Source organism: Petromyzon marinus, chromosome 39 (assembly GCF_048934315.1).
Source record: "Petromyzon marinus isolate PM22_M1 ecotype Great Lakes invasive population chromosome 39, UKy_Petmar_22M1.pri1.0, whole genome shotgun sequence".
Lineage (NCBI taxonomy): Eukaryota > Metazoa > Chordata > Hyperoartia > Petromyzontiformes > Petromyzontidae > Petromyzon > Petromyzon marinus.
The window spans coordinates 9,822,124-9,838,784 of NC_133705.1; the positions used below are offsets into that span (position 1 = coordinate 9,822,124).

Consider the following 16,661-nt stretch of genomic DNA (forward strand, 5'->3'; position numbering starts at 1 on the left):
AACTTCAGCGACGTATTAAAAGGGCGGCAGCGTGGTGCAAGTGGTACTGCAGCTGCGACCTGTGCGCGCATCACAGCAAGAAGATTCCTGGGCTCCGATTCCAGACTCGGGCGCAATTTCTGCGTCGAGTTTGTGTGTCATCCCCCTCCCCGCCCGGCCCTGTTGTCCATGGGATTCTTCCGGAGTTCTACACTTTTCTCCCCGAGCTAAAAAAAAAAATTTGGGGGGGAACTGGTAATTGACCACTGCTGAAAAAGTAACCTGCAAATGACTCATTTGGGATGACGGAGAGCGGCGTCGCGACCCGCCTGCTGTGAAAACTTGGCAGGGCCCCCATGACAGAGGGTCACGAGGCGAGGCGGCTTTCCAGGCTGCACGAGCGGAATAAGTAAAACATTAAAATTTGATTTTACATTTTTTTTTGGGGGGGGGGGGGGGGGGCTCGTAGTAAATGCGCCCAATCGAGCTATTAAAGATTTGACATTTTCATTGCCTTTGTGCTGTTCGCCTTTTGGCGTTATCTGTGGTCTAACGCCGGTGCAGGCACAAGGCCAAGAAAGAGGCCGTCTCTGGTGTAGGCCAATCAGTTTCACATACAATTAAAACGTTGCGATGTTTAATATTATGAGAAAAGCACTTCGTTTTTGCATGTTTTAACAAGAAGCGTGTGTTGATAGTGCGAACTTGATGCCTTGCAACAGGTGTTATCTAAGTGGTGTTTGAACATCTTAACACCTCCCGTATGATTTCCGGAAAGGGCTCAGCCAATCCTATATTTCACCGTCATTGACGAACGGTGCCGAGTATTTGTTCCTGTCGTCATTGTTAATTGTACTCGTGCGCCACCACTACCACCACTAACGCTGCAGCCGTCGCCAAATAATGAATTTAATCCGGAAAATTCAGTGGGGCACGGGCAGGACGGTGGCCGGTGGCCGAGACGAGCGATGGAGTGGCAGTCAAAGGGATGGAACACCAACCCAGAGGACGTCCACCGACGGTGGTGAGATGTTAACTACCTCGCCTAGTATACAGGAGGTCGTGGGTTCGGTCCAGACCCTGATACCTGTTGCTGTATATTTGGAGTTTGCGTGTATCTCTCTCTCCCCGTGGTGAGATGTTAACTACCTCGCCTGGTATACAGGAGGTCGTGGGTTCGATCCAGACCCTGATACCTGTTGCTGTATATTTGGAGTTTGCGTGTATCTCTCTCCCCGTGGTGAGATGTTAACTACCTCGCCTGGTATACAGGAGGTCGTGGGTTCGATCCAGACCCTGATACCTGTTGCTGTATATTTGGAGTTTGCGTGTATCTCTCATCTCTCTCTCTCTCCGTGGTGAGATGTTAACTACCTCGCCTGGTATACAGGAGGTCGTGGGTTCGATCCCGACCCTGATGCCTGTTGCTGTATATTTGGAGTTTGCGTGTTTCTCTCATCTCTCTCTCTCTCCTGGTGAAATGTTAACTACCTCGCCTGGTATACAGGAGGTCATGGGTTCGATCCAGACCCTGATGCCTGTTGCTGTATATCTGGAGTTTGCGTGTTTCTCTCACCCCGTGATCGAGTGGATTTTTCTCCGGGTCCTTTTGCACTCCCACATTTAGAATCAACAACATCACTCGTTTAGAGTATTTGGCTGTTGCTATAAATGTCAACACGATAATAAGCCACTTCGTTGAGCTATCATTTGTGGCCAGATCGCTTCTGAAAAAAATCCTCTGTAGCCGAGTGGGACTTACCCTGGTAAAATAAAATATTGTTTCGTTTTAAATTCACGTCATGCTGGGGTGCTGAGTGGATGTTTAAATCACGGGGTCGTGCTATATGGTAACGTCTCGGGGGAGGAGTCCATCCAGCAGTGGATCGATCATACCTGACGACGAAGAATATTCTCGTCATCGTGAACTCCACATCACTGCGCCATGCAACGAGATATTTCTATTTTTATTATTTCTAAGCCAGTATTTAGAAAATATTACAGGTCTGTGATCAACACATTGGTCAATGCGTGACCTTCAAACCCAACCGCATTGAATTTATCTGCCTTAGTTATCGATTAACTGATAGAGTGATCGATGCTCTTTATTTATCCGGGTTAGGACCCATTCAGATCCATTACCCTCTTTTCCAAGTGAAATGTGGACACCCGCGTTACTGTGAGTGCACGCGCAGCCCTCATCGATCCACTGCTGGATGAGGGCCCACTCCCACCCCACGCAGCCCCCAGCCCCCCCCCCCCTTCCTCTGCAAACCATTTTGGGCTTTGTTATATATTAACCATACTTCACCGCGCTGGTCAGTGAGGGGTTCGTGAAGCCACGGAACATAGACATTTGTCAACACGATGTGACGGTGATGATAATGTTGAATGATGAACAATTAATGATTATGTTGATTAAAGTGATGATTAATTGATATGATGATAATGGTTAAGATGACAATGATGATTAATTGATGATGTGGGTTATAAGGTGGTGGTGATGATAATACTGCGGAAGGAGATGATGGTAAATATATGGTGATTAAGGAATCATTATGGTGGTTGAGGATATGATGATGATGACAATTCTTATTATGATGAACATGTTTTAATACTGTGGCTGATCACACCAGTACCGGATAGCCAGTAACGTTGTAAGTGCAAATTTTATGCCGAGTTAACCTAGGGTCCAGTCCAGGTCCATAAAACCAAGAAACACGTGAGATGATTGCTCCTCGTGTAGCACGTTCTCTGCTAGAACAAGGACGTCACGGCAAGAACTCCAATTAAGGTGACAGCACGAATCCCAGTGTGGAGCCTAACGTGATAGCGACCCAGCCTTGATGTCTGACTCTTGTCTGTCTGTCTGTCTTCACGTGTCTCTCTCTTGTCTGTCTGTGTGCACGTGTCTCTCTCTTGTCTGTCTTGTCTCCACGTGTCTCCGTGTCTATCTCTCTTGTCTGTCTGTCTCCACGTGTCTCTCTCTTGTCCGTCTGTCTGTCTTCACGTGTCTCTCTCTCTTGTCTGTCTGTCTTCACGTGTCTCTCTCTCTTGTCCGTCTGTCTTCACGTGTCTCTCTCTTGTTCGTCTGTCTTCACGTGTCTCAGTGTCTCTCTCTCTCTTGTCTGTCTGTCTTCACGTGTCTCAGTGTCTCTCTCTTGTCTGTCTGTCTGTCTGCACGTGTCTCAGTGTCTCTCTCTTGTCTGTCTGTCTTCACGTGTCTCTCTCTCTTGTCTGTCTGTCTTCACGTGTCTCCGTGTCTCTCTCTCTTGTCTGTCTGTCTGTCTTCACGTGTCTCTCTCTTGTCTGTCTGTCTTCACGTGTCTCCGTCTCTCTCTCTTGTCTGTCTGTCTTCACGTGTCTCTCTCTCTTGTCCGTCTGTCTTCACGTGTCTCCGTGTCTCTCTCTCTTGTCTGTCTGTCTCCACGTGTCTCTCTCTTGTCCGTCTGTCTGTCTTCACGTGTCTCTCTCTCTTGTCTGTCTGTCTTCACGTGTCTCTCTCTCTTGTCCGTCTGTCTTCACGTGTCTCTCTCTTGTTCGTCTGTCTTCACGTGTCTCAGTGTCTCTCTCTCTTGTCTGTCTGTCTGTCTTCACGTGTCTCAGTGTCTCTCTCTTGTCTGTCTGTCTGTCTGCACGTGTCTCAGTGTCTCTCTCTTGTCTGTCTGTCTGTCTGTCTTCACGTGTCTCTCTCTTGTCTGTCTGTCTTCACGTGTCTCCGTCTCTCTCTCTTGTCTGTCTGCCTTCACGTGCCTCTCTCTCTTGTCTGTCTGTCTTCACGTGTCTCAGTGTCTCTCTCTTGTTCGTCTGTCTTCACGTGTCTCTCTCTCTTGTCTGTCTGTCTTCACGTGTCTCTCTCTTGTCTGTCTGCCTTCACGTGTCTCAGTGTCTCTCTCTCTTGTCTGTCTGCCTTCACGTGTCTCAGTGTCTCTCTCTTGTCTGTCTGCCTTCACCTGTCTCAGTGTCTCTCTCTTGTCCGTCTGTCTTCACGTGTCTCAGTGTCTCTCCCTCTTGTCTGTCTGTCTTCACGTGTCTCTCTCTCTTGTCTGTCTGTCTGCCTTCACCTGTCTCTCTCTTGTCTGTCTGTCTTCACGTGTCTCCGTCTCTCTCTCTTGTCCGTCTGTCTCCACGTGTCTCAGTGTCTCTCTCTTGTCTGTCTGTCTTCACGTGTCTCCCTGTCTCTCTCTTGTCCGTCTGTCTCCACGTGTCTCCGTGACTCTCTCTTGTCTGTCTTGTCTCCACGTATCTCAGTGTCTCTCTCCACCCGTCTCCTTCTCTCTCTCCAACTGTCTTCCTCTCTCTCCGTCTCTCGTCACGTGTCTCTCGTGTCTCTTTGCCCTGCTGTATCACGGTCTTGTCTCCATGTGTCTCCGTGTCCATCTCTATTGACCGTCTTGTCCTCACGTATCTCCCGGTCTCTTTCCCTCGTGTGTCCGTGTCCCTTTTCCCCGCTGTCCAGCTACGCGTGTCTCCACGTGTCTCTTTGCCCTGCCTCGCTCTGTCTCCACGTGTCAATTCTTCCTATCCCAGTGACCCTGTTAGAGGTGTTCTCTGTTCTTGTCTCCCTGTGCGCGTGTCTCTGCCCCCTCCCACCAACGTATCTGTCTCTCTCCACGTGTCTCTGTCTGTTCCCGTCTCCCAGTCTACCACGATAACACGCGAAAGCACCGCACCGAGGGGCCATGTACGCCACGTGGCTGCGTCACCATAGCCCTACACACAGCCAACACACACACACACACCATAAAACCTTTACAGACTGTTCGGGCAAGTGCTGTTCGCGAGCACTTATGAAGGGCGACACAGAAAAGGTGGCGTGGTGGTGGCGGGCAAACACCACGCTCGGCTGCCTTTGTGTCCCCAGTGGCGATGTTCAACACACCGCACCACGTACTCAATTTGAGGCCGAATCGACCTAGGAGAGGCGCAGGACCGGTTCAGATCATTCGTCACCGGTGTTGGCCGCGAGCGAGATTCTAGCCCCGGGGGCGCTGGTACCTCGCCGATTTCGCCAATGAGCACAAACCACGACGCGCGACCTCCAGTCACCCTCATCGCATCCAAAACGGCGGTGGTCACTGCATTCGGATGCGCTTCTGCGGCCGTCTGGAACGCTCTTCCGTTCCGAAATTAGGAAGCCGCTGTGCTAGATTGGCGAACTCATTTCTTTAGAATTGCTTTTTTTTGTGCTTAGTTTGTTGTCCTTCCCCCCGCAACCTCCGATTCGCACGGTTGACTATGTACGGCGCGAAAGAAGTTCAACGTACATACATGGGAAGACAAAGATCTCCCTATAGCATTAACAGAGTGTAGGGAGCAAATGCTGTTAGCGAGAACCTATAAAGGCCGGCACGGCACACGAGGGGGTGGGTGGCCAACACCACACATGCTTACGCATCGCACCAGGTACCCATTTGAGGCCGAGTTGACCTAGGGGAGGCCCAGAACCGGTTCAGAAAATCGTCACCGGTGTTGGCCCCCGTGAGCGGGAATCGAACTCGGGTCGCCAGGTTTCGTAGCGCAGCGTAGCGCTAACCACTACACCACCATTCCCCGCAGATACCCACACGGACATACAAAACACGCCTACACAAATACCCATACCGATGTGGTATTTGGCTGCTATAAATTTCAACATTATGATGCTATCATTTGTGATAGCCAGGTCTCTTCCTAAAACGAGCTACACAGCTCATTGGGACCTTACCTGTGAAAAAAAATCTATATTCTTAGTTCTTTCGGTAAAGTCACGTTGAAGGGAAACAATAAAATAATACAATATATATAAAACTATAAAAAAATGAGAATTTTTATTGTTTTATATATTTTTTTATTATTTTATTGTTTCCCTTCAACGTGACTTTACCGAAAGAACTAAGAATATGAATTACTGCAGTCACGAAAGCTTTAAATAAAAAAAATATAATAAAAAAATTCATAGTTAAATAACGTCTGTGGTCTAGAGACGCCATTGGAGACATCATCATCCGTCTTTTGTCTAGCAAACGCATCAGATACCAGTCTGGGGGTCGGTTATCTGAAGATTGCAACCATGGCCTGATCTGTCTTTTTGTCATTGTCCATCATCAGTCTGTTGTCTGAGAAACTCCAATCAGTGACTGATCTGTCTTTCGATAATTGTCCATCACCAGTTTACTATCAGAGGTCTCCTAACAGACACAGATCTGTCTTTCTATCAGTGTCCCCCCATCAGTCTATTGTCCGAGGGCTCCCATCAAGTCAACGCTTGCCAACTCTGGGCCCACTGCAGGCTCGCTCCCAACGGCAGCGGAGTGGGGGGGGGCGGTGACGGAGGGGGGGGGGGGGTGACGGGGGTAGGGGGTGGACACGGAGGCCTCAAAAATCGCGAGGAGAAAAGCATTGGAATGGAATTCCGCACCGGCGCGCAACTCCGCGGTGCTTGCAGCTCTTTACACGCGCCACCGAGCTACGAGCTGCCGCCGCTGCTGTTGTTGTTGTCGATACAGCCCCCAACAATCCCTACGGCACGTGCCGACAGAGTGTAAATCTTGGTGAGGGCGAGAGTAAGATTGTGAGCGAGTGAGCTGCTGCTGCTGCTGGATTGGTGAGTTGGTGAGTTGGTGAGTGAGCGTGTGTGTGTGTGAGAGTGAGATGGTACACTACTGGGTTAGTGAGTTGGTGAGTGAGTGTGTGTGAGAGTGAGATGGTGAGTGAGTGTGTGTGAGAGTGAGATGGTGAGTGAGTGTGTGTGAGAGTGAGATGGTGAGTGAGTGTGTGTGAGAGTAAGATTGTGAGCGAGTGAGCTGCTGCTGCTGCTGGATTGGTGAGTTGGTGAGTGAGCGTGTGTGTGTGTGAGAGTGAGATGGTGAGTGAGTGTGTGTGAGAGTGAGATGGTACACTACTGGGTGAGTGAGATGGTGAGTGAGTGTGTGTGAGAGTGAGATGGTGAGTGAGTGTGTGTGAGAGTGAGATGGTGAGTGAGTGTGTGTGAGAGTGAGTTGGTACACTATTAGGTGAGTGAGATGGTGAGTGAGTGTGTGTGAGAGTGAGATGGTGAGTGAGTGTGTGTGAGAGTGAGATGGTGAGTGAGTGTGTGTGAGAGTGAGTTGGTACACTATTAGGTGAGTGAGTGTGTGTGAGAGTGAGATGGTGAGTGAGTGTGTGTGAGAGTGAGTTGGTACACTACTGGGTGAGTGAGATGGTGAGTGAGTGTGTGTGAGAGTGAGATGGTGAGTGAGTGTGTGTGAGAGTGAGTGTGTGTGATAGTGAGTTGGTACACTATTAGGTGAGTGAGATGGTGAGTGAGTGTGTGTGAGAGTGAGATGGTGAGTGAGTGTGTGTGAGAGTGAGTTGGTACACTACTGGGTGAGTGAGATGGTGAGTGAGTGTGTGTGAGAGTGAGATGGTGAGTGAGTGTGTGTGAGAGTGAGTTGGTACACTACTGGGTGAGTGAGATGGTGAGTGAGTGTGTGTGAGAGTGAGATGGTGAGTGAGTGTGTGTGAGAGTGAGATGCTAAACTACTGGGTGAGTGAGATGGTGAGTGAGTGTGTGTGAGAGTGAGATGGTGAGTGAGTGTGTGTGAGAGTGAGATGGTGAGTGAGTGTGTGTGAGAGTGAGATGCTAAACTACTGGGTGAGTGAGATGGTGAGTGAGTGTGTGTGAGAGTGAGTTGGTACACTACTGGGTGAGTGAGATGGTGAGTGAGTGTGTGTGAGAGTGAGATGGTGAGTGAGTGTGTGTGAGAGTGAGATGGTGAGTGAGTGTGTGTGAGAGTGAGATGGTGAGTGAGTGTGTGTGAGAGTGAGTGTGTGTGAGAGTGAGTTGGTACACTATTAGGTGAGTGAGATGGTGAGTGAGTGTGTGTGAGAGTGAGATGGTGAGTGAGTGTGTGTGAGAGTGAGATGGTGAGTGAGTGTGTGTGAGAGTGAGATGCTAAACTACTGGGTGAGTGAGATGGTGAGTGAGTGTGTGTGAGAGTGAGTTGGTACACTACTGGGTGAGTGAGATGGTGAGTGAGTGTGTGTGAGAGTGAGTGTGTGTGAGAGTGAGATGGTGAGTGAGTGTGTGTGAGAGTGAGATGGTGAGTGAGTGTGTGTGAGAGTGAGATGGTGAGTGAGTGTGTGTGAGAGTAAGATTGTGAGCGAGTGAGCTGCTGCTGCTGCTGGATTGGTGAGTTGGTGAGTGAGCGTGTGTGTGTGTGAGAGTGAGATGGTGAGTGAGTGTGTGTGAGAGTGAGATGGTGAGTGAGTGTGTGTGAGAGTGAGATGGTGAGTGAGTGTGTGTGAGAGTGAGATGCTAAACTACTGGGTGAGTGAGATGGTGAGTGAGTGTGTGTGAGAGTGAGATGGTACACTACTGGGTGAGTGAGATGGTGAGTGAGTGTGTGTGAGAGTGAGATGGTGAGTGAGTGTGTGTGAGAGTGAGTTGGTACACTATTAGGTGAGTGAGATGGTGAGTGAGTGTGTGTGAGAGTGAGATGGTGAGTGAGTGTGTGTGAGAGTGAGATGGTGAGTGAGTGTGTGTGAGAGTGAGTTGGTACACTATTAGGTGAGTGAGTGTGTGTGAGAGTGAGATGGTGAGTGAGTGTGTGTGAGAGTGAGTTGGTACACTACTGGGTGAGTGAGATGGTGAGTGAGTGTGTGTGAGAGTGAGATGGTGAGTGAGTGTGTGTGAGAGTGAGTGTGTGTGATAGTGAGTTGGTACACTATTAGGTGAGTGAGATGGTGAGTGAGTGTGTGTGAGAGTGAGATGGTGAGTGAGTGTGTGTGAGAGTGAGTTGGTACACTACTGGGTGAGTGAGATGGTGAGTGAGTGTGTGTGAGAGTGAGATGGTGAGTGAGTGTGTGTGAGAGTGAGTTGGTACACTACTGGGTGAGTGAGATGGTGAGTGAGTGTGTGTGAGAGTGAGATGGTGAGTGAGTGTGTGTGAGAGTGAGATGCTAAACTACTGGGTGAGTGAGATGGTGAGTGAGTGTGTGTGAGAGTGAGATGGTGAGTGAGTGTGTGTGAGAGTGAGATGGTGAGTGAGTGTGTGTGAGAGTGAGATGCTAAACTACTGGGTGAGTGAGATGGTGAGTGAGTGTGTGTGAGAGTGAGTTGGTACACTACTGGGTGAGTGAGATGGTGAGTGAGTGTGTGTGAGAGTGAGATGGTGAGTGAGTGTGTGTGAGAGTGAGATGGTGAGTGAGTGTGTGTGAGAGTGAGATGGTGAGTGAGTGTGTGTGAGAGTGAGTGTGTGTGAGAGTGAGTTGGTACACTATTAGGTGAGTGAGATGGTGAGTGAGTGTGTGTGAGAGTGAGATGGTGAGTGAGTGTGTGTGAGAGTGAGATGGTGAGTGAGTGTGTGTGAGAGTGAGATGGTGAGTGAGTGTGTGTAAGAGTGAGATGGTGAGTGAGTGTGTGTGAGAGTGAGATGGTGAGTGAGTGTGTGTGAGAGTGAGATTGGTACACTACTGGGCGAGTCAGATGGTGAGTGAGTGTGTGTGAGAGTGAGATGGTGAGTGAGTGTGTGTGAGAGTGAGATGGTGAGTGAGTGTGTGTGAGAGTGAGATGGTGAGTGAGTGTGTGTGAGAGTGAGATGGTGAGTGAGTGTGTGTGAGAGTGAGATGGTGAGTGAGTGTGTGTGAGAGTGAGATGCTAAACTACTGGGTGAGTGAGATGGTGAGTGAGTGTGTGTGAGAGTGAGTTGGTACACTACTGGGTGAGTGAGATGGTGAGTGAGTGTGTGTGAGAGTGAGTGTGTGTGAGAGTGAGATGGTGAGTGAGTGTGTGTGAGAGTGAGATTGTGAGTGAGTGTGTGTGAGAGTGAGATGGTACACTACTGGGTGAGTGAGATGGTGAGTGAGTGTGTGTGAGAGTGAGTGTGTGTGATAGTGAGTTGGTACACTATTAGGTGAGTGAGATGGTGAGTGAGTGTGTGTGAGAGTGAGTCGGTACACTACTGGGTGAGTGAGATGGTGAGTGAGTGTGTGTGAGAGTGAGTCGGTACACTACTGGGCGAGTCAGATGGTGAGCGACTGGGTCAGCAAGATGGCGAGCGGATGAGATGGTGCGAGCCACTTCGCACACAATCTGCACGCAAATTTAACACTTGCACCTGCAGACTTTGTTGGGTGCATTTTACAAGCGCTCTTAACGCTTCCCACACACCCCTGGGTTGGGAGCACAAGTACATTCGCTATCTCTGGTCCGTTGTTTCTGCACGTCCCGTCCGTCTCGTAAAACGAGGGGGCCCCACAACGGACCTCTAAAGATTATATTCTTACGTATAAAAATGGCACTCGGTCCAAGAGATGAATGCGAATGTCGCGGTCTGCTGCTGCTAGCCACGACGAGAGGGCTTCGGCAGAGAGAGATAATCCGTGTCGCTGTTCCTCCGCCTCCTCCTCCGTTGATGGAGCTCAAGGCTGCAGTGGGTTTACGATATGGTCCATGATTCGGTTTGCATTTCCACAATTGAACGATTCTGCTCCGTTGAAGGAGCGCAGACCACGGTGAGTTTACCGTGTGGGTCCAGAGTTCGCGTTGCACGGACCACAGTCGCACTACTGTGGCTTGTCTTTAAATGGATATCTCTATGAGTCTCTGTGCATCTCTATGGGTCTCTGTGTCATGTTTACTACGCGGGTCCATACGTTGGGTTGCATGTCCACGAATGCACAACTGCAGTGGCCTTTTTTCGTTAAATGTTTCATTCGTGAAGGGGAGGTGGTGCTGCATCGGGTCGCTGTTGATGTTCTGATGCGTGTTGCGGCTGTCAGACGGCTGTCTGCAAGGATGAAGAGGGAGGGATGATGGAGGGAGGGATTATGGAGGGGAGGGAGGGCTGATGGAGGGAGGGGAGGGGAGGGAGGGATGATGGAGGGAGGGATTATGGAGGGGAGGGAGGGATGATGGAGGGAGGGGAGGGGAGGGATTATGGAGGGGAGGGAGGGATGGATGATGGAGGGAGAGTAGGGAGGGATGAGAGGGAGCGATGAATGGGAGGGATGGGAGGGAGTGATCGGGGATGAGGAGTGTCAGAGCCAGGAGGTGTGCGATCTAAAGAAGGCATCCAACCGACCACGTGCACCAGATCCGACACCGTACCCGTCCAGTGCTCGCTCAGCTGCATTGGCTTCCGTTTGCCGAACGGCTGCGTTGTAAGGTCGCACACACACGCACGCACACACGCACGCACACACACAAGTGCTTGCTACAAATGAACCACAATTACCTTGCCGATCTCGTCAATGAGCATAAAACACTCCGGTCATCCTCGCAGCAGCGGCTTTTAGCTCGGCCGTCGAACAAAGGCGGTCACCGCATGCATCGCGCGTTTACAGATGTGCTTGTGCGGCCGTCTGGAACGCTCTTCCTTCCGATATGAGCAAGCCACTGCGAGCGATGGACTTTCAAATAATCTTGATCGGCGGTTCTTAACATTTACTGTTTCCTTGCCTCCCCCCCCCCCCCCTGGTTCTTAATCGTAAACAAAAAAGTATAATATTAATAAATCCATAGGTTTGATGAAACAAAGTAGTTCTACTTACGTGCCCGTAATTAATTTGCGTGTTTCGATGATTGACCTAAAAAAAAAAGTCATCTGGCCGTGTCTCGCACCCCCAGGGCGTGCGGGCACCCAAGGCCAAGGAGCCACTGATCTTGAAAACTCATTTGTTTTTTTCAGAATGATTTATGTTATGTTTAGTTCATTGTCCTCTCCCCGCCGCACCTCCGAATAGCACGGGTGTCTGCGTGCGGTGCTAACGAAGCTCAACACACGTGTACACACACAACAAACAAAGGACAAAGATCCCCGGTATAGCCTTAACAGACTGTTGGGGCAAGTGCTGTTAGCGAGCACCTATGAAGGCCGGCACGGCACACGAGGGGGTGGGTGGCCCAACACCACTCCCGGCCGCCTTTGTCTTCCCAGTGACGATGTTTACACGCCGCACCAGGTACTGATATGAGGCCGAGTCGACATCGGGGAAGCCCAGAACCGGTTCAGATAATCGTCACTGGTGTTGGCCGTGAACGGGAATCGAACCCGGGTCGCCAAGTTTGTAGCGCAGCCCGATAACCACTACACTACCGCTCCCCACACATAAAGATAAAGATCCCCCGTATAGCCTCAACACTGTAGGGGCAAGTGCTGTTAGCGAGCACCTATGAAGGCCGGAACGGTACACGAGGGGGTGGGTGGCCAGCACCACGCCCGACCGCCTTTGTCTCCCCAGTAGCAAGGTTTTTATCCACCGCACCAGGTACTCATTTGAGGCTGAGTCGACCTAGGGGAGGCCCGGGACCGGTTCAGATAATCGTCACTGGTGTTGGCCGTGAGCGGGAATCGAACCCGGGTCGCCAGGTTCATAGCGCAGCCCGATAACCACTACACTACCGCTCCCCACACATACACACACACATACACACACACATACACACACAAGACTTCGTTCCCAGTAGATCCACAGATCCACCATCGAAAGCGCCGACGTCTCATCATCTCCCCAAACAGCGTGCGTGGCGAGGGTTCATCACCAGTGGTGGGAATTCCACGTTCCTATGCCAGGGCGCAGTCCGTTCGAAGAGCAGCCACTTGCCGTACCGATGACAACCGAGTATACAGAGGGGTGCTTAAACAACAACAACAAAAACCGTTGACGCTTCCTTAGAATTTGCGACAACACAGCCAGCAATGTTGTGTCTCTTCTTTGGTTCTTTCGGTAAAGTCACTCATTCTACGTGACTTTACCGAAAGAACCAAAGAAGATGAATCATTGCAGTCACGAAAGCTTTAAATCGAAATTTAATGTTGTGTCTCCTCCTCTGGGTGCTGGAGTACACCTGGAGGAGATTCCAGGCACGCGTTGACAACGATGGCGAGAACAAGTGGGACACTCCATACTCTGTGGTTCTTTCGGTAAAGTCACTTAGGTAGAAAAATCATCTATTAGTGATCTATTATTATTATTTTTCTACCTACGTGACTTTACCGAAAGAATCAAAGAGTATGGATTCCTTCAAATCAAGATTGAAGTGGAGACTCATTTTTGAAGCTATTAACAAACATTTGTTATCACGTTACAGTGTCATATTGTCCGTTCTTTTTCCATTAAACAAAAACGATGGTCCCATATAAGTGTTACCGGTTTATTTTTGTTGCTGTTGAAGCACCCCTGTTTAATTAACGCGCTGCTGACAGTGGCTAGCAACAAAAGCACGGGTGGGATTTTGATTTTCCCTACCATGCAATCGAATTGCGTTCCACTAATTGGGGGAAATTAATGTTTAGTCGTATTCTGTTCGTCAAGTGATACATCATTGAAGATGTTGTTTATCGCAACAACGGCAACAGCAACAAATCCAGCGCGTTGCGTGAGTAACGCCGTGCGGTGCGTGCTCTTAATTAGGAAACAATGTACGATTGGCGACGTTTCGCGCAATGCCCCTTCTTTCCGAGCACATCGATTGCCGATCGCATTGCCCATCGCGCAAACAGCAACCTTCGTCGGCTTTACCTCGACAATACCATCACCGTCGTCACCATCGCTGTCATCGACATCCGTTTTAGAATCATCACCACCAGCACCACCAGCACCATCATCATCATCATCGCTACATTAACGAGCACCTGTTGCCTTTTGCAACATTATCGTCATTACGCTTCGTCATAACATTTAGAGACAAATATATTGCCATCACCGCCAGCACCACCACTAGCATCCATCGCCACACTCACCATCATCTTTAAGACGTGTATCCGATCGTCAGTCGTAAAGGAAGGATTCCGGAATAGGAAAGACATCGTCGCGTCTATAACGCATGGTCATCATCATCATTACGCATAACGATGTAAGATCCATTACTGTCACAACTGTAACCAACAGCCCATCATAAATCAGCATTCCTAACGAGGTGAAAGTCCATTAACTATTGCAACTATACCTGTGATAGTAGAATTAGGGGAGAGCTCATCATCATAACTAACGAGGTGAGTCCGATACTTTCACAGCTATAACCGAGTGCCCAAAATCATCATCTTCGTCGGTATTTATAACGAGGTGAAAGTCCATTACGACCACGTCTATAACGAAGAGCCTATGATCACCGTTGTCTAACGAGGTAAGACCTTATTTTTCAAATCTGTAACTGCAACATCACCATCCTAAACATCTATAACGAGGTGAGAGTCAGTCTTCATAATAAGGTTTGTCACGTAAACAACGCGCCAGTGAGTTACTACTTCAGCCCGCCAGTGTGTTGGAGAGTAAATCCACAACATTTACAGTTCAAGTACGACGTTTCGCTGGTAATTACATCCAGCATCATCGGGCGATTTGCCAAAATAGTCAGTCTGTGTGACTACCCACCGTCAGATTTGTTACTGCAACATTAATATCATCATAATCATCTGTAACTGCAACATCGTAAGCATCGTCTACAACGTGGTGAGAGTCAGTCTGTCTATCCACCATCAGATCTATAACTGCAACATCAATCGTCATCTGTAACTCCTCCTTCATAGCGATGCCATTGCATGTGTAGCGGGGTTAGAACCAACCATCATCATCATCATCACGAGATGCAAAGACTGCCACCACATCATTATACAGTACTCACCTTAGCACGACACCTAGATAATGGATGGATGGATGAATAGGTTGATGGCAGCTAATGCTGTTGTCGCATTATCACTGTGGTGGTGGTGTTGCGTGATCTGAAACGCGCGGGTGTGTGAATGCGAGTGCGATAGTGAGCATATTAAAAAGAGCCTGCGCGTGTGAGAGAGAGAGATGGTGAGCGAATGACTGAGCGGGCGAAGGAGTGTGTGAGTGAGATGGTGAGATAATGAGCTGCTGTGTGAGCGAGATGGCGAGCGGTCAAGCTCCTTGGTGAGTGAGATGGTAATCGAGTGAGCGAGTGGGTGAGTGAGATGGTGAGCGGTTAAACGTTGGGTGGGTGTTTATCAAGTGCGGCTGTGAGGTGGTGAGGCAGTTAATGACATGGTGAATGAGTTGGGGAATGGGTGAGATGGTCAGTGGGTGGCAACACGGATGCTCGCGACAGTGCATGCGGCGGCGTGATATTGTGGGTGAGTGAATTAGTGAGTGGATGGGTGAATATGGGTACGAGTGGATGGGTGAAAATGTGAAGAGGCGAGTGCGTGAGTCAGTGGGTGAGAGGGCAAGTGAGATAGTGCGTGAAATATCCAATTCGTGAGACGTGTGTGTGTGTGTGTATATCAATGTGTGGATGGGTGAATGAATATACCAGTGAGTACGACTGGGCAGTGCGCGATGGGGTACGCGCGTCTGTTCGTGTAAGAGTCGATGGGTGGTAGAGCGGGTGAGAGAGCGAGTGGATGCGTGCATTGATTGATACGAGTCGATTAATGTTTGTGTGAGTCACTGGGGGAATAGATGAGATGAATGAAAAAGCGAATGGGTGGGTGAATGGATGAGTGTGCAACTGGGTGCCTAGGAGAGTGGATGAGCGAGTCGGTGCGCGAGTAGGTGTGTAGGTGAATGGTTGGGTGAATGGGGTTAAATATTAGTAGTAGGAGTGAGTGACTCGATGCGTTTATAAGAATGTGCGTGAATGCGTGCATGGATAAATGAGTGGCTGAGTGAATGATTGGGCGAGTGTGCTGAGTGAATGATTGGGCGAGTGGGTGGCCGAGTGGGTGGCCGAGTGAATTAATAAATGCCTTCGTGGGTTGGGTTGAGCGGGTGGCTGGCTGGGTGAGCAAGCCACCGAGCTACTTGATGCGTGTGTGCATCTGGCTGGGCGGATGCGTAATTGGGCGAGTGGGTGGATGAGTACGTGGGTGGCTGGGTGAGTGATTGGGTTGGGCGCGTGGCTGGGTGCGTGAGTGGGTTGGACGCGTGGCTGGGTGCGTGAGTCGGTGCCTGGCTGGGTGGGTGAGTGAATGGGTTGGGTGGGTGAGTGAGTGAGTGGGTTGAGTGGGTTGGGTGGGTGGGTGGGTGAGTGAGTGGGTTGGGTGAGTGAGTGGGTTGGGTGAGTGAGTGAGTGGGTTGGGTGGGTGGGTGAGTGAGTGGGTTGGGTGGGTGAGTGAGTGGGTTGGGTGGGTGGGTGAGTGAGTGGGTTGGGTGAGTGAGTGGGTTGGGTGAGTGAGTGGGTTGGGTGAGTGAGTGGGTTGGGTGGGTGGGTGGGTGAGTGGGTTGGGTGGGTGGGTGAGTGGGTTGGGTGGGTGGGTGAGTGGGTTGGGTGGGTGGGTGGGTGAGTGGGTTGGGTGGGTGGGTGAGTGAGTGGGTTGGGTGAGTGGGTTGAGTGGGTGGGTGAGTGAGTGGGTTGGGTGGGTGGGTGAGTGGGTGGGTTGGGTGGGTGAGTGAGTGAGTGGGTTGGGTGAGTGGGTTGGGTGGGTGGGTGAGTGGGTTGGGTGGGTGAGTGGGTTGGGTGGGTGGGTGAGTGGGGTGGGTGAGTGGGGTGGGTGAGTGGGTTGGGTGGGTGAGTGGGTTGGGTGGGTGGGTGAGTGGGTTGGGTGGGTGGGTGGGTGAGTGGGTTGGGTGGGTGGGTGGGTGAGTGGATTGTGTGGGTGGGTGAGTCGGTTGTGTGGGTGAGTGGGGTGGGTGGGTTGAGTGGGTGGGTGGGTTGGGTGGGTGGGTGGTGAGTGAGTGGGTTGGGTGAGTGAGTGGGTTGGGTGAGTGAGTGGGTTGGGTGGGTGTGTGAGTGAGTGGGTTGGGTGGGTGAGTGG

At 50.4% G+C, this 16,661-nt stretch overlaps 1 protein-coding gene across 3 annotated transcripts in view; it reads right to left on the reverse strand.

Moving 5' to 3' along the window:
• Positions 1 to 16,661, reverse strand: part of LOC116950383 (uncharacterized) — a 96,921-nt gene that overhangs the window by 77,268 nt on the left and 2,992 nt on the right. Inside the window, exon 1 of one of the 3 annotated variants that reach the window (XM_032968073.2) lies at positions 14,567 to 15,877. The exons of the other annotated variants lie outside the window; for them this stretch is intronic. The gene's annotated coding sequence lies outside the window, so the exon portion shown is untranslated. Of the gene's footprint in view, positions 1 to 14,566; positions 15,878 to 16,661 lie in introns of those variants that run through there. 3 annotated transcript variants of the gene reach the window in all.